This window comes from Orbicella franksi, chromosome 11 (genome assembly GCF_964199315.1).
Source record: "Orbicella franksi chromosome 11, jaOrbFran1.1, whole genome shotgun sequence".
Taxonomy (NCBI): domain Eukaryota; kingdom Metazoa; phylum Cnidaria; class Anthozoa; order Scleractinia; family Merulinidae; genus Orbicella; species Orbicella franksi.
This window is the reverse complement of record NC_138155.1, coordinates 25,717,233-25,736,996: the sequence shown is the minus strand read 5'-3', so window position 1 is coordinate 25,736,996 and position 19,764 is coordinate 25,717,233. Positions and strand designations below refer to the sequence as shown.

Below are 19,764 nucleotides of genomic sequence, written 5' to 3'. Positions count from 1 at the left end.
AAAGCGATTTTGTTGCTTTCAAGTTTAATACTTTCAGAATGTTTTCGATCGCAAGAAACAATAGCGATGAAAAGCAGTCTAAAAATGTGACCATTAACGAATAAAAAAGTTTTACTCATGAATTTGTCTGAAAAAAAAACTCATGTTAAATATATATCCTTGGTCAAAGAGCGCGTGCGTTTTTCTTCGATTTCAATCACTGAAACGCGCGGCACGCGACAGAGGTGTGACTTTTTTCTATTCATAGACTGATAATAGATACTTCTCGTGAATAAATCTCTACCAAAGCAATTAACCGTTGCAACCGAATTCTGATAATTTATGTTCAAGTTTAACTTAAAAATTTTACTCAGGGTTAAACGGCGAAAAGATATCGTAAGTATTTGAGTAAGACTAAAATTTATTGAAGGAGATTGATCAATGATTTTACAAAAGCGTTAGCCAGTGGGAGGAGATAGTGAGAGAGGGCGGGGATAATGCTTTTCATGCACGCTAATAAAAGAACACTTAACCTGATGAATGAAGCGCGGCATTTCAATGAACTCAATTTTAGTAAACAAATCTAGAACGGTGGAGTCGTGATTCACAAAAAATACGTTGAGAGTAAAGCGGAAATTATTAAAGAGCGGAGAAACGCTACCCAAAACATCGCGTTTGCAATTTTAATTATTTGTTCCCTGATTTCTTTCCGCTGGAAATCGCTGTGGACATCAATCGGTCGGCGAGGAAAGATGCGCGAGCTTCGAAGCGCTGTTAAGAGGTATTAATCTGTGGCCGAATGCTCGACTGAAAGCAGTCTCTCCTCCTGCTTTTCAATCCGTGGGTCGAACGCGGAAACAGCGGGAGCGCGAAGCGAGCAGCTTTGCCGCTCGATTATCGCGCTCGCTATTTTCGCGTTCATCCTACACTGATCTTATGGGTTTTAGAGCGAAAGAGAGCCTGTTCGCAATCTAGCCAAATGCGAACTTCACTTTCACTCCTACGCGTGATGAGTTTATCAGGTTAGAGCAATTTTAAAGCAAAAAGATGCCTTACTTGTCGGCAGCTTTTACTTTCACTTTTAAATACATGTGTACAACCGTCACCCTACCAGCCACCCCACCGCAACTGTTTGCACCGACAGGATTATACCAATACCATCTCCCCTCGGGAGAATTTGTCTTCCATTCAGTCTTTCCGATCATTTAAATTTCGCGCTCGTATGGTAATCGGAAATTTCAAAAACTCCCGCGGGCATTTAGAAGCTTATACCGCCATTGTTCAAAATGACCATATAAGACCAATTTTAGGTCTTATAACAATGCCTATTGTTATCGATGTTGAGCCGGTTTTCTTGATACGCGCAGAGGCAAACTGCCCACCCTGTCCATTGTGTTATCTTGTTTTACATTTCTTTGTCCGACATATTTACCATGCATCTTAGGCCGGGCCCCCAATTCAGCTTGCTCGTTTCTGGTTATCTCCTGCGAGGTTGGCTTTGAAATTTTGATGCGAGGCCAGGGCAATTGTATGCGATGTTGGCAGTTAATTGTAATACGAATTTGGATGTGTGTAAAGTGAAACCTGTATTAAGCGGACACCCTTGGAACACTCACTAGTGTCTGCTTAACACAGGGTGTCCGCAGGTTCTGATGTATGGTGCGATAATAGAAATAAGTGATGTCTCGACTGGTCGTGGTTTACAAATGTTTATCCCATTCCCATTTTTGATATTTTTTACCCATTCCCAGTGACTAAATCCCAGTCCCAGTGACCTAGATCCCATTTTCCCAGGACAAAACCAGGCCAATCCCAGCGCATTTTCACGCACTGCAATGGAGAACAAATGAGTTAAAAACTCCACGCTGAGGATGACTTTCGTATACATAGTGTGTGTATGTGTGCATACATGATGTTATTTAATGTTATCGTTTTGAAATGTATGGTATTGGATTTGACAAATAGCGGTATAATTTGCGTAAGTAGGTTAATCATTGACTCTCTCATGGACATCAATGCTTAATCACGTGAGAGCTCAGCAGTTCTATTCAGACAGCATTCAAGCTTATATATAGCTTTTATTTACCCACCCAGCCATCCCGCGAAACAATGAGGCTTTGCTATTTCCGGCAAACAATAAAGGTTACTTGAGATATTGTATACAGTTGGCGTTCATTTGATCGCGCGATTGCGTTACGAGTTGAATTATATTCTCTGTCACTGCAAATTGTAAGGTTTCGATCTGCAGAGATGTTTTACCATTCAAATAGGAGTTATGTACATGACTATCACCCCTTCCCCTCTGGCTTCTCCTTTTCGTTTCCCTTACTCCCTCCTGAAGTCTCTCTCCTTTCTTCAAACTGTCATGTCCCTGCCCATATCGTTGTGGGCGTCCAAACAACCTGTGAGTAGTGCAGCGGACTCCGGATCGGGCGTTCTAGGTTGTGACACAACTAAAGGACACTCTCGGTGTCTCCCTCTGTTTGCAGGATACCCACAGCGCAAACGGCTACTGTGGCCTGACAAAGCCTGGACGGGTAGACGGGTTTGGTGGGTAGCCTGCCACGGATCTTTTCTATCGTGGGGAACCAGTCCTCTTCCTAGTAGTATTATACCGCCAAAGCCGAGATATGCTTCAAGGCTGAGCATCAATCTGCAGTTGTATGAATTAAAAATGTTGTGGTAACACAAGCTAAAGACAATCATTTCCACAGCATTTCTCAGTTTGTACAATCTGCTTTCAAATAAATAATAATTACAGGCATAAATATAAAGACATTGAAGACTAAAAAGAGCAAGACTCCATGTTGTTGGGACTGATACCAAAACAAGACCTTTCTATGATCAATGCTCAGAGACATGAAATTTCTCTTACTTAAAGATAAAGTAATTAAGGCTGCTTGATACAGTCGAACCTCCGGCTGCGACCACCTTTCGTAAGTGACCACCTCTCCTCAGCAACCAGTTATACAAAATACCGAAAGTTTTTTAGTCAAATCATTATATTTGGAACCTCTTTTAGGCGACCACCTCTCGTAAGCGACTGCGACTACTTTCAGAGCTAAAAGTTTGAAATTTTCCTAAGTAAGTAACCACTTGACAGATAATAAAGCGGAAATTGGATAATAAGCCGCGATATGCTTAGGGGCTGAGAATCAATCCATAGTTGTATGAAATACCGTTTGGTATCTTATCCCTTTACGTATTTTCACTGTGTTTTAGAAATTCTTCCGTTAAAACAGGAGCGTTAAATCCTGGTGACTCTTCATCTTCTTCACTCTCGTTTAACCTTTCAGAAACTGTCTATTGGTGCTTCTGGCCAAGGATGTGCTGTCTCTCGTTGTGAAGGTCATTGAAGTACTGACTGCAAGGTTTGCAGTAGAGATCATCTTCAGCACAAAGCTGCAACAGAGCACAAGGAACACTTGTAATGATAAACGATTTAAGCAATAGACCACAAGTTTTTACGGTTTATAGGCTGATAAACCACGCGGGATGTTGGAAGAACATTGTACTGAGCTGAAAAACCTAGTTAGGGAGCATCAATAAAGTTTATGTATGTATGTAAGAACACGAGACGAATTCTTCAAGTGTTCCTCCAACATCCCAAGTGGTTTATCATGCCTCTAAACCATAAAAACTTGTGGTCTATTGCTTTTATATAATAATTCAGAAGACACGCGAAATTTCCATGAGTTGACTGGCACAATAAACCATAACTGATTGAACAATCATCGCGCGCATTCAATTTAATTATTATATAATATCAAATAAACCATGAAATTACTAAATTTGGATTCTATCTCTCTGGACATGCCGTCTAATCCGTTAGTTTTCTCGAAATCTGAAAGGGAAACAGCATTGTTTGTAGTCGCGCTGAATGTCACTGAATATAAAAGAATTGTCTTTTGAAAGAAACCCCTCCTAACGTCTATTATGTTCTATTTGCAATATTTGTTTGTTTATTTACCATGTTCCCAATTAGCACAACAGTGCTAAATACATTTGACACTTAAGGCGGGGGTACACATGAATTTAAGTGAAATTTTAGGAAGTTTAAAGAAGGATTCAAAGGATAAAAAGGGGTTTGGAACACCACCAGACAGTTGATTGCCCCCAAAAGGGCATCCCGGGTTGGTGGGCAACTGTTTGGTGTACGTCTGCCAATTTCTAACTTCAAATTCTAATTTTAAAACAACATCAAACCTTCAAAATTTCCTATTTCCATAAATTTTACTAATCCTTTGAGAAAAACTATTTATCCCCAAATATACCCAAAAATCACCCAAAAATTTACAAAACACCCCAAAACGTGGCTATGTGAAACGAGCAGAGAGATTTTTCATTGCTTGAAACGTGAACGAGATATTTGCATTCAAACCATAATATCCAGCAAAAATATGGCCTTCACGTTAACCCCCGCCTTAAATAAAGTTATTTATTTATTTATTTATTTATTTATTTATTTATTTACTTGTTATTTAATACGTTCACGTTTTAATTTTCGTATCAAAAAGAGAATGATAATGCGATAAATCTATTGGGAAGCCTTGTTACACATCCAACAACTAGCAGTAAAGTTAGACAAACACTGATATGAATATTATTGAGTTATAAAGCGACCAGCATTTTAGATCAGTTCGTACCCTCACTCACTCCCCCTGCCAAAAGCAACAGTTGTCGGGTGGGGCCGTTGAGGGGCTCCCAGAGGGGAGGGTGGACACGTTATGTGTATGTGTATAAAGTAAAGGGGATATAGGAACTAACTTTCTCTTTTCCTTTCCGCTTGCTTCTTCAAGAGGTTCTATAGGCATCTGTTTCCCGATATACTTCCAATTCCATCATGTATCTTTCTTTGTCTTTCTCTGCATCATCTAAGTATCTCTAAAAGCGGCAAAATTGACTGACATTGCAAACAAAGGAAAATGTTTTGAGCAGTCACAATACCCTATTATTAGTGCATACAACTAATTCACTCCAGATTAAAAGGGCTGGACTGGAGCCCTCAACAGGTTTTTAATGTTGTATTTACTTGGAAAGAAACCTAGCTACTCTCACATTGCCTCTGTCTACCTACAGCTGTCCAGGTCAGAGTACAAACAGGTTAACAGTTAATGTTAATATAATATTACACATGATATTCTAATGTGCTGTAATAAACATTGTTACATATAATTAAACAGCTGGTACTCCCCAAAAAGTGGATTTTGCAGAGAAAGTATTCATACTTGTTTTTCCTCGGATGACAGTGTAGTCCACTGAGCACCAAGTAGCTTACTTCTCACTTCAGGAAAGTTTAGTTCAGAACGTTCTGCTCTGACTTTCTCCCATTGCTCATTCAGGTACCTCACATAGCCAGTCAGCGGGACCTTTGGTGCATTGCTGTCTGGACATCTCCTGCGCCTTTTCTTACCTTTTGGCCATCCACCTTTCTTTTTCTAATGCATGAAAGAGAAATATGTTTGAGACTTTGTTTACTGCTCTTTCAAGCTATTGGAATCATGGAGCAATGATGTCCAAATGATTACTTAAGGCTAGGTAGGTCCATGATATTCACAAGCAGGAGCCTGTAAGTAGTATATAGGGTTCCAGTTGGTCCTGGTCCACACCCCATCCAAGATGGCAGCCAACAAAAGCTCAAGAAAAATGACGTCACAAATTTTCACCACATGCCGTGACTCCATGCCTATTATTTCGCCCCCCAAGTGGTTGACCAGGTGGCGGTCTGGATCCCATTGTTGGGGGGGGGGGGGGGGTTGGGGCTGACGTGTGTGTGTGTGTGTGTGGAAAGTGCCAGAGTCGGGGGGCGTGGGGGTGGGGGATCTGGCGCGTCGGGCGCTGACGCTACAACTGATCTCCCAGGGCTGACGTGGCTATTATATAAACCCAACTAGGCTGACGCCATGGTTGGGGAGGATCGGGGCTGTCGTGTGTGTGGAAAGTGCTAGAGTTGGGGGGGGGGGGGGAGGATCTGGCGCGCGCGTAACCCTAAGAACTGACGTGGCTATTAAACCCAACTCAACCCAAGTTTGAACCCTAAGTGGTTAACCCTAAGTTAATAAACCCAAATAATCACTTCAGGGCTGACGTGGCTATTATAAACCCAACTAAACCCAAGTGGCTCTATAACCCCAAGTGGTGAACCCTCAGTGGCTCTAACCCTAAGTGGTGAACCCTAACTTAACCCAACTAAACCCAACGGCTGCGTGGCTAACAAACCCAACTAAACCCAAGGTACTTTGGAAGGAAATTTTCATGGCAGCTTTCGTTTGGCTTGAAATGTGTGTTTTTGAAGGTAATAAAAAAGGAAAAGTTGATTTCGAAAGAGTCGTTGTCTTTGAATAGGAATCATGATCTAAAAAACCCAACTAAACCCAAGGGCTGACGTAGCCCTAACCCTAGGTGCTTAACCTTAAGTGGCGAACCCTAATGGGTCATCAAAAGCTCAGACTCTCACCACCTTCAAACCTGAATTTAATTTTTTTTTTTTTAACAACAGATGAACAGTGGCAATTTTTTTTTTCAATGAAAGTCATCTAACACCAGCAGTGTGGCGTGGTTTAGAAGAAGGATTTCACGTGGTTGACACGGCGCACGGCGTTTTCCAGTATATCCCAGCCCAGGAATACGTACCGCCACCGACCTTCGTCGTTCAAGTAATACCCGCTGATGTGTAGGCGGTTTTTCACTCTTTTCAAGTGTAGGCGGCCTAGGCCCCAGACCTCTTGTGCTTGGTGGCACTGCGTCATTTCGGCGTGTAACTTTTGTTTGGTCGCTTCATTGCGCTCGTCGATGGTCCGTTGGCTGTTTGCGTACAAAACGATGTATTCTTTAATCTCCGGAGGGAGCCAATCCCAGTAACTGGTGGCGATCTGTTTACAAAATATAGAAAAGAATGTATGAGTGAAAAATCGGTTTGGGGGGGAGGGAGGGTGGCAAGAGGACTAGGGGAGGGGAAAGAATGCTCTCGATGAGATTGAAGCACGTGACGAGCTGACGCCAGCTAGGACCAGCTCGTGGTTTGGCCCAACGTGCAGTCAATTCGAGGGGGCAGGTGGTTTTATTTTTACAAAAAAATATGGCTAAACCAGTGCTAGCAAAATGGCTTGGTGTGGACCGGAGTGCGGGCACAGTAATGTCATTAAATTGTTATAAACAAAACAAAGAGGCTGAGTCTTTATAACGTTTATTGAATAGTAACTCCAAAGGGAGAATCGATTATAATTTTAAGTCTTGACCGTCGGTATTCCACAAAGTGTTGGGAACTAGACTCGTTTCCAGTTTCTCAGATTCTCGCCCCTGATCCTCCCCAACCATGGCGTCAGCGTCGTTGGGTTTATATAATAGCAACGTCAGCCCTGGGAGATCAGTTGTAGCGTTAGCGCCCGACGCGCCAGATCCCCTCCCCCCCCCCCCAACTCTGGCACTTTCCACAAACACACGTCAGCCCCAATCCCCCCCAACCATGGCATCAGCATCAGTTTTCCATTTCTTTTAAAAAACACCGTGACGGAAAAAAGGAAAACTGCTTGTTAACTTTGATCATCAAAATGTAAATTCTCTTTGCTCGCACCATCATTACGTCAACAGCTTGTGCTAGTTCTGTATTTCTATCAAGTTATAGAAACACAATTTTTAACCAATCAGTGCACATATTTTCTTAGGGCTGTTTTCTAATGATATTTAATTGCACAACACATTGTTTGTACCTCATGGGGTTATGAGGTGCAAGTCCACTGTAGAGTTTTCCCCAGCATTGAATACCCTCAGTCGGTACCCACTTATAAAACTGAGTGGAGAGAGGCAGTGTGAGGGTAAACTGTTTTCCCAAAATTCCTAACTCAGTGATATCAGAAAGGGCTAAAACCTTAACTCAGATGAGAGTGTCATACCCTGGGGGGGGGGGGGGGGGGCACTGCCATATATGGGCTATATAGGTATGTGCTGCTGTGAAGGGCATGGTTTTCAAGCAGTTTACTCTAGGATAGGGTAATAAATCAGAGTGTCTGGGTCTAGAATAGGGTATCATTTTTCACAAAACTGACCGCTTGGTTGAAGATTTTATCTAGAGTAAGGAAACCAGGAATTGCCACTCAAAAATATAAAAAAAATAAATTGGCAAGTTTAAATTTACGTAAATCAGTCTCAACAGTGTTGATAGATGGGGTGATTTGGGGAGTTTACTCTAGTATAGGTTCGCAAAATTCAGCTGAACTAGCTCTGATATAGGCTAAGGGTTCCAGGGTCCCAGTGGCACATCCCCACCCAGAAATTCCCAAAGTACCCCCCCCCCCCCCCGTGTCATACATGTGCACTAGTTAGCCACTAGACCAGCTCGCCTTCCACTATTACATACAAAGCAACAATCTTACCCGTCATAATTACAGCTTTGAGAGCATAGCCATGATACCATTCATACATGTACATATCTGCTCAATATTACTGCATGCAGTTACAAAAAAACTCTCCTACCTTCCATTATCATCCAATGAATTTGGATCTATGTCTTCTAGAGCACGAACTTTCAATGGAGATCTTCTGGCCTTAAGAATCTAGTGGTATGTAGTTAACAATGAAAATAAAATTTTGTAAATTGGTTACATTGGTTACAAACTGCAAGAAACAGTAATAACTGAAAGAAAAACAACATATGTAATGAATACATTCTGAGGAGCAAAAGTTGAGCTCTTTTAAATCCCTCAAAACTGTGGTAAGCTGTTGATTTATATTTTATAAATATGTGCTTGAAAATTTTTCAGAATACTCTGGAAATAGGATAAACACTCCTCCATACTATATTTACATGTTGTACATCTACTTCCCTCATGTTCCTGAATTCTTAGGAATTTTCCACATGCACAACTATTACTCACAAATTTATGCACTTGTGTGCCTGCACATCTACCTTCCATTCCCTTGTATTAAAAGGTCCATGGATAAGGAATTGAGAACACTACTTTGTCATTTCAAGTTCATAATATAATGTACCAGTAGCTTTACAAGGCCCATGGCCTTGACTCTAAGTCAGGGCATGCTTTGTCAAATTGTGGTGTCATTGACTCAAAAGGGTTATAAGGGCCATAACCCGATAGCGTGCACCTGTTATTTGGCTGAGCTTGCTTGATAGGCACATGATGTTACAGGTGAACTTACCCATAGTTCATGCAATAACCCTAATCCAGCTCTGGCCCTCTCTCTGTCATGCAACGCTAGGAAGAGAGCCTGGTCCAGGGACAATTGTCTGTGCACGCTCATAATTTTAGCTAGTTTCCTAGCTATGCAATCACTACTGTGCATGTATGATGAGATAGGATGAGGAAGAAAACAGAAGGGAATCGATGGCGGACGTTTTGTTTGTGTGGTCAGCAAAAAGAAAATTATATTTCCCGAAATAAAGAAAATAAAAATAAAAATTTGATTGTTCTTGTTCCATGTTTGGTTGCTAGTTACAAATGAGCAGTTTCCTCTTGTAGTTCAGATTATTGTTTTCAGAAGAAACAAATGCTGCAAGTGTTACGTGAATTTTTGAAGTGCAGAGGAGTAATGCGGGTCAATTCAAAAACACTGGAGATGGGAGAGAAGCCTGAAGCTTGGGTAATTACAAGGACTAACTGCCAATTTTGTGGTACTTGCTGTTGATCAAAACATTTTTCTCAATCTTTTTTGTAACACTGCACTACATGTAGCTAAAAACCTAAATGTTTTTTGAATTTAACCAATGGGGTAGCTGTCTTCCAATTCCATCTTGGGGTAGTAAAAGAAGAATATATATCGAATGTTTAGAGCATTCTGCAATTGTAATTGTTGTGTCTTTGCTATAAGTAATGAAGGACCAGGTTAATTAGGGGCTATCCAACATGGGCTCCAGAGTGTTTTTCATTGGCGTTGGAGACGAACAGGCATATCTAAAGAGCTCTCTATAGTTCATTCGCTCTCCTCTTGAAACTCCTAAAATTTGCATCCACACTCTTGTTTCCAGAACCAAAAGTACATGTAGGGTAAAGAAAACTGAAATGCACCAACACGGTTGCCACCCACTAAAACAAAAAAACTCCCTGACTTTTCACTAATTACTGTAAAGCAATTTTTACTGACCCAGCAGAATGACTATTCTGGCCATGAATCAACAAAAATAAGGATGGCTCAAACAAAACTGTCTTGTCTATAAAAAAACATCTAATAAAAAAAATTGGCAGCAACCTTAAGATAAAATTCCCTGACATTTCCCTGACTTTGAACAGGGATTTAGAAACTCCCTGACCTGATACAAAACTCCCTGACTTTTCCCTGACCTTGAATAAAATCTAATTTTCCCTGACTTTTCCCTGACCATGGCAACCCTTACCAAAATATTGTTGAAAACTATTCAGCGAGTGAAGGGGCACATGTAGCAAAAAACTCTCATTTGCATTGGCCATACTTTAATGAGCTTTCTACCCTTCTTTCTCTCCTCAAAACCTAAATTTGTTTCAAAAACTCTATTCCTTTTCTCTCTCACAGAACTTGCCATAATTTCAGTCAGGTGAAATTGACATCCTGTGCTCTGATCTGCTCTGATTGGTTTGGTGGGAAAAAAACACAGACAATTATTGTCCCTGGATCCTCTCACCCTAGTGTTGTGTGACAGAAAGAACACCAGAACTGGACTAAATATACCCATAAAGTAATAAGTTTGTTGCGGGTGTGAAGATTAAGGCCACAGGCGAATCAGTACTTAATGACGTCAACCCTAATGTGCACAGCCAATCTCATGCATAATTATTTGTCGAGTTATGTTGAGTAATCTATATATCTATATACAAGATACATGTACAAGCACGTACAGTGCTGTATGAGTATTTCAGAACTCTTAAGAAATGCAACAGGTACTCAGCAACATCTCATGCTGCTACATGCACATCTCTGCTGCTCTTAACAAATTATGCACTTTGTGACATGGAATATTTCATCAACATTTAAGTGTCACTGACAATCTAAGCATCCCTTTGTACTTTTATCGTCTTACCGAAGATTGCCGCCTTGAAGACTTCCTTTTACATTGTTCCTCTAGAGGTGATCCTAAAAAGGCATATTTATCAGGTAAGACATAAGGCAATGTTCCAAGCTGAGACTATTTTGATTGCCATGGCGGGTGAGGGGGTCAGTAGGGGGTCAACTGACCAGGAGTCAGTGTTTTGTTGAAACCTCATATTTTCTGATCTTCTATGAACTAGGTAATAGCTAAACTAGCAGTAATCAGAGATTATGAGAGTGCGCTCGACGCTCTCACTTTAATATAGATATACCATAAATAAATGATTTCACTAGCTGACTTTCAACCTTCTTCTATTGCTAAAATCAACATTTTTCAGCAGCAACCGAGGTTTTACAGCCAGATACATTGTATGCATAGTGTCAAAGTCCATGCTAGTGAAGAGGTCACCATTTGTTGATATGTTGTGTGATGCTGCCAGTTTCTGTAGACTCTCAATTTTCATAGAACATTTAAATTATGTACATTATTCTAAGCTAGCATTTGCAATCGTGTGCTCGTTTCGCGTGGTCGTTTATCGTAAACAAACACTGTGCGACTAATTCGAGTATTTCCCCTGATGAATAAAGTAGTCTTATGGATCTTGCCTTCAGAGCACTTTTCCACCGATTCCAAACAATAAAATTTCGACCGGATAAAGACTGAGCTATCTGTTGCGACTGGAACTAATCAACAAATGCAATCAAAATGCAGCTGTTCCCACAGTTATCATCCCAAAGCCAAAGTCGTGTTAATAAACAAGGACAGCTCCCTCAGATTTCGATAAATGCTACTGTCGAAGCATTAAAAATTCGCCAAAATCTAACGCTGAGAGCACAAGTCATAATAGTGAAGGGTATGGCGACTGAATGGAAAGAAGTCAAAGAAAGATCCATCGGAAAGACGAGCTCACATGGCCTGCTCAGATACTCACATGTTCGCCACATGTTTTATCACATGTCTTAGCATTAAACGGTACCAGTTTACTAGCCATGACATGCCCCTGCAAAAATCAAGCGGGGTGGTCATTTTGGTGTCCTTACAGGAAAGTGTTTTTTTTGGCCAATAACCGTGCACAGGGCAACCAACTCTGGAAAGCCACAGGTCAAAATTAGGTTTGCATTCCACTTCATCGAATGCAAAAATAATTCAATAATATATAGATTTAGCCAAGCCTAAAAGCAGAGCTCCTAGGCTGGGTTGTTCAAAGCCCGGTTAAGATAACCCAGGTTGAGCGAAAATTTTGATTTTAGTTTTGTAACTTTGCAGTGAGGTTTTCTGCATATTGTTCGCCCTTCTGTTTTGAGTGTGAATAATCTCAAAATACACAAAACAAAACATTTGTATACAATAAATATTCATGCTTCTGTTAAAAAGCCCCATTTAAAACAAGTTAACCTAAGATGAGCCCGCGATCCAATAGAAAACCAAACACATTAACTTGATAGAAAAACATGTTAGCTTGATGAGCTCAAAACTTGAGCCCATGATATGGTCTCGTGATACTGGTCAGCAGATACCTTGTTCTGACAGGTGTCAGTTGACCATAATATGGATATCCAATATCAAAGAGGGATGCTACAAGCCAAGGGTACATTAACACTGCGTTGATATCATAAAATTGGCTGAATAAAGGAGGAGCAAAACTTCATTAAGGGTAAAAATGTCTTGGGGTCTTTGGGTCTTTGTTTTAGAGACCCGGCCAGGCAAAGGAAATGTTTGCACACAGGAACCCGGCAAGAGTTTCCAACACAGCCAAGGCATGGCAGCATCTTTGTATCTAATTCGCATTGGTGAAATATAAAATGTCAAGTAGAGGAACAAGCAAAGAGCAGTTCATTTATGGAAGACAAATAAGCTTATATAAATAAATATAAAACGCCAAGGAGAAGAACAAGCAAAGAGCAGTTCATTTATGGAAGACAAATAAGCTTATATAAATAAATTTATAATAAAGTTTCCATATAACGCGTGCTCTGATTGGCTGAAACAGCGTGCTTTATCAGAGAACAGAGCACGGGTTGATGATGGTAAGTTGGCTTCCAAATTTTTGCTTCGGAATTTTGACAAATTTGACCCAAATTAGACATCCCCTGTGACTCAGACAAACGCACTGGAAGCAAGCTATTTTTCTGCAGTAAATATGGCTCACAGAGACCATTGTTAGCAACAGTAGTGTTAAAACTGTACTAAAATAACAAGTTTTGCTAGATTCCCGCCGACAAAACATGTACAGCTGTAGCGAAATTCACAAATTCTCAACCTAAACAGTGCTTCAATAAAGACATTAATTTTGTTACGAAGGCAGAAATTATACTAAGAAGTAAAACAACGACAGAAAACAATTGAACTGTCTCTGTTTATGATGAGAAGCTTTATTTTTGTAAATTTACAATTAAAAATGCTCATTTGCTCAAACAACACTTACATGCAGTGTAGTAACGCTCGTTCTCCGGTCATCTCAGCGAAGTAAACCGACGAGTGGTCAGTGCAAAACTTGCTCTGATATTCTCTTCTGTGTTCGAAGTAGAACCAGTGGGAGCCGTTAAGTCTTTCTAACTTTTACGCTAGTTCGGGCAATCTTGCTGCATGCGGCTACAAGCCGTAAATAACTGTAGCTCCTTTCAAATTCAACCCGGCATTTCGCATTTTCATCCACAAGCTTTGAGCTCCGCGTTTCGTAATTTCCACTGGAAAAGTGCTCGTTTTCATGGGCCACAATACGGCCGGATTCCTCTGGACTATAAACCTTTACCTGCCTTGAGATCCGTATTTAAAAATTAACTTAAAAGCGAACTTTGAAGGCATCGTTCTTCTCTCGAGAGCCGCTCAAACTTCTCGAAACTGAAAGCTTAGCTGAAGTCCAGTTTGTGATTGACAGCTGTCGCTTCGTTAGCCAATCAAATTATTTGAACAATTCTAACAAGGATTGTGATTGGCTTATTTTAGCGTGCTTTATCAGAGAACAGTGAACGGCTGACGCGACTTTTGCTCGTTTGGAAAATAAAGTTTGGTTTGAAAATTCAGCCGAATGCGTGGGGAAATTATCTGATTCTTCATCATAAAACAAATAAAGAAGCCTCGACTGTGCTCTGTTCTGTTGTAAAGCACTTAGAAAGCGGTAGAGCACTCAAGAAGTAGGGAAAAACACTCGACTACGTCTCGTGTTTTCCCCTACACTTCTTTCGTGCTCTACCGCTTCCTGCGTGCTTTACAACAGAACAGAGCACAGTCGGGGCTTCTTTATTTGTTAAATAAAACGTCAAGTAGAAGAACAAGCAAAGAGCAGTTCATTTATGGAAGACAAATAAGCTTATATAAATAAATATAAAACGTCAAGTAGAAGAACAAGCAAAGAGCAGTTCATTTATGGAAGACAAATAAGCTTATATAAATAACTATAAAACGTCAAGTAGAAGAACAAGCAAAGAGCAGTTCATTTATGGAAGACAAATAAGCTTATATTATTTAAGTTACAAAAATTTAATTACAGTGTAAAGCAGCTTACCTGCTTCGCTGTTTTCAGTCTTCAGTTGAGGTAAAAGCCTCCATCTCAAATTCGCTCCTTCACGATAGAAGGAAAAATCATTCGACGGCATAAGGACATCAACGTATTTAGCAGAAGTTGTTACTCACCTACAAACCAAACTAACTTTCCCTAGAGCATGAGTCGGTCAAATTCAGCGGCCACGTGGTTTTACATTTAACCGGATATGTACGTCATGTAAGATTAAGTACTAACCAGGCCTAAGAAAATGGCAAATCGATCACGGGGGATTTCCCTTTATTTGTAAACCATCAGTTCCCTGTCATTTTATATGAGGATAGAAAGATGTTGCAGGCACATTACTTCGACTTTTAAGCAGAAATTTCGGGAAAAGAGAAAAGGTTGTCATTGTTTTGAAGGAAAATAACGGAGAGTATTCTGTCATCGTATGGCGGAATTTACACATTTGCAAAACTGGTGTTGTTCCGACTTTTGGTTCTTGTTGTTCGTGATTCAGTAATAACACTAAGTGTAATAACCTGGATGAAGTAACGGGGACATAATTACCAGAAGCCGTTTAGTTCCGAAAGTCGCTGTCACCAGAGCTTTTGTAAATGCTCTTGGCTCACGTTAAAAGTGGTAGAGGAGACCAGCTGATCCGACCTCAAGCTGAAGGTCAGTATCCCATATTCCTACATCTCTGATATCATTGAAGATTGTTGTTTTCAGTGAGGGCCTGTTTACAAGGAGAGAGGCTTACGCTAGTACTCACACATTTTCTCTTTTTTTTTATTCGTTGTGTTTATAAGGCAGCTAGGGTTACCCGGGTAGGCGGGTTACCCTGTCTGCGTACGTGCTAGGGTTACCCTGGCCGGTGGGTTAACGTTTTCCCTTGTAAACAATGCAGGGAGTGTTAACCCGCCTACCCGGGTTAACTTTCTACTTGTTTCCAGACCCTTTGAGTGTAACCCCACATTAAGTTGTCCCAGGCTGTAGGGTTACCCCTCATACCTGCGAAATTTTGCTTGTAAACCCGGGCTATCTTTTGCCCTCCAGCTAGGGTTAACCCACTTTCTAGGGTAGCCCTCCCTCCTTGTAAACAGGCCCTAAGATACAGTACATGTATAAATTATACTATGTATGTATGTACTTTGGGGTCATCGGTGCTAAGGTGAAAGATTGCGGTTTTTCAAAATATCTTGATAGAATGCCATTAGTTTGATAACTGATATTTTGATATTTTATTGACATTTCGCACCAGTCCCTTACAAAGTGAGTATAAATAAGAGCTCTGCATCTCATTTCAGCCCAATCCTTCACTTCATAATCTCACGTGTTTTACCCTATGCAGGATGATCAAGTTCTTGTCCATGCTGCTTGCACAGTTCCTGATTCCTGCAACTGAACTAAATGCATACAGCAGGTCCAGTTTATGGAAACGTAAATCTGGTACACTTACTGGTACAACAGAACTTTTTCTTGTGGTTTGTTGCTTTTATCATTTACGAACTTGTTTTTGCGCACCTATTGTCCCTTATTCCGTTGCCTGGCTTTTGTCCATGGCCTTCCCTTCCCGTACACCCTTCCCGCAGTATTTTCACGCTTTTACTGTTGTCGCGAAGTTGGAAAACTGTTTGTTATTTTATGCATGCTTTGCCTCTCAAATGCCGGGTTAATGTGCAGTGCCTTTCCCTCGACTCCCTTTGAGTTTGCAGGTTTTGTTATATTCAGGGATATTTTTGTATGGGTGCTTTGCTTCACAAACATCGGGTTTGTGCAATGCTTTTCCCTTAACTCCCTTTAGTTTGCATGCTTGCATGCTTTGTCATATTTAGTATTGTTCTTGTATGCATGTGTGCTTTGCCTCACAAGCATCGGGTTTGTGCAATGTTTTTCCCTCGACTCCCTTTAGTTTGCACGCTTTGTTATATTGAGTATTGTTCTTGTATGCGTGCTTTGCCTAACAAACATCAGGTTTGTGCAATGCTTTTCCCTCAACTCCCTTTATGTTACAACAATTTAAATATCGTAAAACCCAGCTCGTCCTATACTTTGTTTACAACTTTTAATGCACCTTCGACAACCACTTGGACTTGACTTAATCATTTTCACAGATTTTACTCTCACCTTGACAGTTAAAACAAATTGCCATTTTTCAGCTAAGAAATAAAATTAAATTTTTACCTATAACACCACATATTTCAACTTATCCTATGATATGGGCTATATAGCTACATGTATCATGTGTGGCCCCAAAGGGTACCAACGGTTTTTGATTTGCAGTCATTCTGGTCATAAATAGGGTATCCATTTTGGCCATTTTGGTCATAAATAGGGTAAGGTTTTTGCACTCTGATCTTCAATTGGGTATGGTTTTTAAGAAGAAACTACTTTAATTTTCATCATTATCGATAAGACCGTCAACAAGAGCCCGTCATAAATTATGTTTAAGGTAACTGTGCCAGCTGCAACAGTCATAAAGAGGGTAGCAAAAATCACAAATTATGGTCATAAACAGGGTAAGGGTTTTGGGAAGTGGGCTGCACACCCCTACCCAATTTTTCTGGGAGTACCACCCCCCCCCCCCCTCCTCGCACTACCTACTGTACTAAACATTTCCCTAGCTGTCATTAGATTCTTCCAGTAGTAAACAGAATTTTTAGTGCTTGCTTCCAGGTACTTTAAAAAAGTATAACCATTTCAGATCAAGTAATATCAGTTGCTAACAGTCATTTTTTGGCAGCTGATGAAAATTTTGTATTCAATCATACTGAACTGGCACAGATTTAATATACATTTTGTGGCATATAGTCCATGTATTTTCAGTTTAAAAGGTAAACATACATTAAGGCTTCTCTCAGTGGGAAGGTACTTCTTTTATGACCAGTAACAGTAGATCCAAAACACAAAATATATGTAACTATCCTGTCTGGAAGAGTGTGTAGAGGGAGCATGCAGTGCTGTGCCCTACTGTATGTCTTCTCTTAGGTATTAATCTTAAATTTATATGAGGTCCTCGTATTATTGTTCTTTTAGAAATCACAAAAAAGTGATGTACTGACGACTATCCTTTAGCTGTGTCACTTCATAATGTAGTAGTTTGGTATGTTATAGCATAGAACTTTAATTGATTAAGTTATAGTTTTGTTTTTTATGTTCATTTTTTCCTTGAACATTTCTATTAAATTCTAATAAACAATTTCTTTGAAACACATTTTAAGATACAAACTAGCTGTAAAAAATGACATCAAAGTTAAAAAAGTGATTCTTATTTATTTAGTTATTTGTTTTTTGGGGGGAGGGGGGTGGGGGTGGCTTTTGAGAATTTCCCTAAAAATATCACAAGGTACAAGGGAAGAGTTAACAATAAAGGTTAGTGTCCAAATGTTATGTTTTCATCATCAGTCTCTCTGTGAAGCTGCAAAGTATGGTTATTTATACTTTTAATTTGTGGATAACACTTTACATTGTACCCATTTTATGTTTAAAATACAAATGGGAACTAAGATCGATACTCACTCAATCTCTTGGCACTGTTTTGTTTTTTATTTGCCTTTTTCCACAAAAATATTTGAACATCATTGTAAGACAAGGTGAGTGGGGAGCGGGTATTCTACAAAGATTTAAATAGGGAGACTCCATCTCATGGTCCATAGACCTTTCATTGCAAAAGGGTGATGTACCCCATTACAAACCTAGTTAAGACTTATGCATCCTTTTTCTAAATGCTTGGAAAAAAAAGTTTATGAACAATATTACTGAAAGCCCTCCAGGCTGACGGGAGTAAATGAGAGCTTTCCATCAACATTTTAGAACCAGAAGAAGGGTACTCCTTAAATGACAGATTTCCCTACCCTATAATACACCTCAATTTGTGAAATTGATACCCTTTCATAATGATACCTCAAGCCTGAAAAAGGTAGCCTTTTTGAGTAGAGCCTCACCATATAAGTTATTACAGGGAGTCCCCCTATGTACACAAGTAAGGGACTCTTGAGAAGAAGCTGGCCTTAAGACAGGTCTGAGCCAGCTTCATCAGTTTTTGAGCACAAACTTGTTGCTGTCTGTCAACTACTACGGAACCTTTTCTTTGCTGAACTAGTCCAAGTTCACAGACATGATTAGTAGCACTACAATGTCACTCACAGTCTGATTCTTCAGTTCCACTGTACCATATTTTTCATGGTCACTCATCATCACTGTCATACTGAGTTCATTAGCTTGTAAAGCCCGGTCCTCACTAGCAACGCAAGCATAAGCATGAGGACAAGCGTAAAGGTCGGTCCTCACTTACGATGCAAGCATAAGCATAAACATAAGCATAAGAAGCTTACGCGCTAGTGAGGACAGCCGTGACATAAGCATAAACCCTATTACTCTGATACCCCCAATACCTTTATACCATAATACCCTAATACCCCAATACCCTAATACCTTAACAACCTAATACCCTTTTGTCCTAATACCCTAATACCCTAATACCTAGACTGCGACCAGTCATAATTTCTTTTCCTAGCGTTTCTCCCCATTCCCTCATCATTTATTTCCTAATTTGCATAGTATTAACTAAGTTCTGGGCACTGAGGTTTTCAAGAACAAAAAGAGAGCGCTCGTAGTCTACCTATAGCATTAGGCTATTAACGTGTTAGGGTATTGGGGCATTAGGGTATTAGGTTATCAGAAGTAATATAATTGGGGTATTGGGATATTGAGGTATTGAGGTTGTGGCGCAATAGGGTATTAGAATTAGGACATTAGGGTATTAGGGTATTAAGGTATTTGGACATCAGGGTATTGGGGTATTTGTGTATTAGGGTATTGCAGTATTGGGGTATTGCAGCATTGGGGTATTAAGGTATTGGTGTATTTGGGTATTTGCGTATTTGGGTATTAGCATATTAGGATATTACAGTATTATGGTAACTGAGTTTTACTAGGGTATTTGGGTATTAGAGTTAATAAGGATATTAGGGTATTAGGATATTTGGGTATCAGGGTATCGGGGTATCAGGGTATCAGGGTATTAGGGTATTAGGTTATTTGAGTATTAGGGTATCTGGGTATTAGCTAGGGTATTAAGGTATTACGATATTTGAGTATAGTGGTATTAGAGTATTGGGTTATTAAAGTATTGGTGTATTTGGGTAAAAGGGTATTTGGGTATTAGGGTATTAAGGATGTATCAGGGTAATAGGGTTTGAGGGTATTAGGGTATTTGGGTGTAAGGGCATTGGGGCGTCAGGGTATTAGAGTATTAGGGTATCAGGGTATTAGGGAATTGGGGTAT

At 40.1% G+C, this 19,764-nt stretch overlaps 1 protein-coding gene and 1 long non-coding RNA gene across 3 annotated transcripts in view; both read right to left on the bottom strand.

The window, feature by feature from the left end:
• The window catches only part of LOC145503211 (uncharacterized), a 285,864-nt gene that overhangs the window by 28,377 nt on the left and 237,723 nt on the right, over window positions 1-19,764 (bottom strand). The window lies entirely within an intron of this gene.
• LOC145503213 (uncharacterized) lies at window positions 3,783-11,270 on the bottom strand. 2 transcript variants are annotated; one of them, XR_014051448.1, is made up of 5 exons: window positions 10,985-11,270; window positions 8,452-8,531; window positions 6,613-6,851; window positions 4,747-5,417; window positions 3,783-3,823 (listed from the first exon to the last, which is right to left on the bottom strand). It is a non-coding gene; the product is annotated as an uncharacterized LOC145503213 (long non-coding RNA). The 2 variants fall into 2 exon arrangements; XR_014051447.1 differs by lacking the exon at window positions 3,783-3,823 and having other exon boundaries at window positions 4,436-5,417.